The 3,482-nt window shown below is 40.3% G+C and overlaps 1 long non-coding RNA gene across 1 annotated transcript; it reads right to left on the reverse strand.

Moving 5' to 3' along the window:
• Positions 1-1,634: 1,634 nt before the first annotated feature.
• On the reverse strand, positions 1,635-3,002 carry LOC124017662. The gene is made up of 3 exons (XR_006835523.1): positions 2,803-3,002; positions 2,397-2,657; positions 1,635-2,216 (listed from the first exon to the last, which is right to left on the reverse strand). It is a non-coding gene; the product is annotated as an uncharacterized LOC124017662 (long non-coding RNA).
• Positions 3,003-3,482: the final 480 nt, after the last annotated feature.

Genomic DNA, 3,482 nt, shown 5'->3' on the forward strand with positions numbered 1-3,482 from the left:
TTTTCAGCAGCAGGAACTGGGAGACTAGTCAGAATTGAGGGAAAGATCAATGGAGCACAGTACAGAGAGATCCTTGATGAAAACCTGCTCCAGAGTGCTTATGATCTTAGAATGGGGCAAAGGTTCACCTTCCAACAGGCCAACGACAACGACCCTAAACACACAGCCAAGACAACGCAGGTGTGGCTTTGAGACAAATCTCTGAATGTCCTTGAGTGACCCAGCCAGATCGACTTGAAGCCGATCTAACATCTTTGGAGAGACCTGAAAATAGCTTTGCAGCGATGCGCCCCTTCCAACCTAACAGAGCTTGTGAGGATCTTCAGAGAAGAATTGGAGAAATTCCCCAAATACAGGTTTGCCACTCTTGGGGTGTCATACCCAAGAAGACTTGAGGCTGTAATCTCTACCAAAGGTGCTTAAAATTATTAAACAAAGTACTAAGTAAAGGTTCTGAATACTTATATAAATGTGATATTTCAGAATATTTTTGTATGCATTTGCAAATATGTATAAAAACCTGTTTGCTTTGTCATTATGGGGTATTGTGTGTAGATTGAGGGGGGGGGACATGTATTCCATTTTAGAATAAGGCTGTAACTGAATAAAATCCTGAATAAAATACAGTAGATTCATTAATTTACAGAATAAATATACAGCATGAATTTACATGGTTTATTCACTCTCTCTCTCTCTCTCTCTCTCTCTCGGCGATGATAGCACTCATGCACAAGCATGTGGGCAAGCTATTGATAACCAATCTGCATAAAATGGCAGTCAATATAGTTGAGAAGGCCTCAAAGAGTCCCCTGAAGACGTCATGTGCCCAGTTGCTAGATGGCTGCCTGATAAGAGGTGGGTAAGTGGTTTTATATTCGTTTTTCTCAATTGCTAAAATACAATTTCTGAAACCTTGCTCCATTTCCCCATCCTCATCAAAACCTCATCTTCAAGCACTATTTACATAACCTCTGACTCCTCTCGCAAAATGAAACATTCGCCTCAAAACAGTTTTACCTGTGTTCAAAATTAAACACTACTCTCAAATCATAAACAAAGAGATCAAAATGATATACACTCTCAAGCAGTCAGTAAACAATACACTGAAAAATAGAAAACATACAATTCTCAGGGAGAAGTACATTTTTAATCTAAAAAAAACATTCATATTTTTTCGTCATTGTCTTTTGATGAACGAAAAGATGTTCTATCATAGTAGCTCAATTGATCAGAAATTACTACTCTGCTTTGCTCTTTGCTCTTTGCAATTTTGTTTTTTGTTTTTCTCCTCCTTGTACCCCTATTTTTACAGTACTGTACCCTGCATCTCACAAACTTGTCCTTTGTCAATGTGATACTGTAATTATTGTTCTTTGTTGATATGAACCTGCAACCAGTCAATCTATTGAGCAGTCAGTACTGTTAATAAATGGAAAGCACAATGTTCAGGGCCATACAATTTGTCCATTGTACAGTATGCAGCCTACAATGCACGGTACTACAGTATACAATACTAAAAGGGACAAAAATCAAGGGAGTAAACATGTGATCAATGTGCTTCTTCTTGTCTTTGGGCTGGGTCAGGCCAGAGCACTTTGTCGACATCACAAGCAATATTGTCCCTCTTGAGGCAACGGGGGAAGAAGCCTCTTGTGTGCCGTATCCAGCCCTGACATGATTCCTCACCTATATCACCACAGGCTAAATCCATGGCTTGCAGCAGATTTACTCTGGTGTAGGGTTGTCTATCATACAGTTTCCATCTCCAAGAGCAGAAAAACTCTTCCAATCGGATTCAGGAAAGGCGAGTATGGAGGGAGGTACAAGTTCATAAACTGCCCATTGATGTTAAACCATTCCCTTACCTGAGCAGCTCGGTGGAAACTGACATTGTCCCACACTATCACATAGGTGGGAATGGGATTCTCATTTAGCTCTTGACCCTGCTGCTCTTGAACCTGCTGCTCAAATAAAATATCTCTTAGAAGGTGCTGGGTGTTATATGGCCCGAGTATAACATGGTGATGTAGAACACCATGGTTGCTGATAGCAGCACAGACTGTGACATTGCCACCTTGTTGACCAGGGACTTCAACAATGGCCCGCTGTCCAATCATGTTTCGGCTTCTCCTTCTCCTCTTTGTTAGATTGAAGCCTGCTTCATCGACAAAGATGAACTCATAGGGTCTGTCCAAGGATTCCAAGTCAAATATTGTCTGTGTAGAAATACAATATACTGTATGTAGGATTTTGTAAGTCGTACAGAGACAGTGCTATACTGTAGAGTACAATTAGGCTTCTGATTCTCATACATTGTATGTACTGATGAGTAATGTCATTCACATAGTACTGTAGAGAATCTGAATTACAGTAAATGTTTCTGAATGTACACTTACTTGCACATACTGAGCTCGCAGTTCTTTAACCCTTGGTGAGTTGCGCTCAAGAGGTACTCTGTATACTTGTTTTGTTTGCATCCTGTTACGATGGAAATGCTCACACTGTTGATTCCATGGAAGTGTGTGTCTTGTATCACTCGTTCCTGGATTTCTCAGAGTCATATTACATTATCTTTAAGGACCATGCCAACTATAACTGCCTCTTGCTCCCGAGTGAATATAGCTGTCCTTCCACCTGCATGTGGCAGCCTTGCAATTCTACAAAAAGTAGTTGTGCAGTTACAAAACATATTCATGCAGTACAATACATACAGTGATTGACTTTACAAATGTCTATTGAAACAGCTGCATATAGTGTAGTACACTAAATTTGCAATTACAAAAATACAGTAGTATACTGTACCTGTTCTCTTCTCTGAATGTCCTTACTATGGTGGACACAGAAAATCGTCTCAAATTGGGTTGCACTCGAAGTCCTGCTTCCCTCATTGTCAGTCCATGGATAAGAACATGGTCTATAACTTGCTCGAATTTCATCAGATATTTCCACTCTTTGTCCTCTTCCTCTTTCTTGCCCTCCTCGTCACCCACTTCACATACGCACTCGTCCTCTCACATTGTTTCTTCTATCCATTCTCAGACTTTCTCCTACCCACCTTCAACAACCTCTCCGAACTGGCTTATATTGGTTGTGTCACATCATTTGAAACAGGTTAAATCCATTTTGAGTGGTTGTGTTCAATCAATGACATGTCTTCTCTATTTGTATTTTATTGTTTCCACCTGTGTTTACCAGTATGGATGACATGTGCATTAGAGTGCAGAATGTGTTTTGAGAATGAGAATGTGTTTAGAGTTTTGCTGAAAATTCTAAGTGAGATCTGCAAATTGTGTTTACCATGTGAAATGTTAAGGTACTGACAACAGACTGCACAATTAGCTAAATGAGTCCAGGCAACTGAGAACTTTGTTCAGCCAATGGATTTTAGTGTTTTAGCAATTGAGAAACTGTATTTGTCACGGCTTCTAGGAGTAGTGGGTGGAGGAGTCAGGAGCAGAGCGCAGAGGTAGTTCAATCGTGGT

This window comes from Oncorhynchus gorbuscha, linkage group LG01 (assembly GCF_021184085.1).
Source record: "Oncorhynchus gorbuscha isolate QuinsamMale2020 ecotype Even-year linkage group LG01, OgorEven_v1.0, whole genome shotgun sequence".
Lineage (NCBI taxonomy): Eukaryota > Metazoa > Chordata > Actinopteri > Salmoniformes > Salmonidae > Oncorhynchus > Oncorhynchus gorbuscha.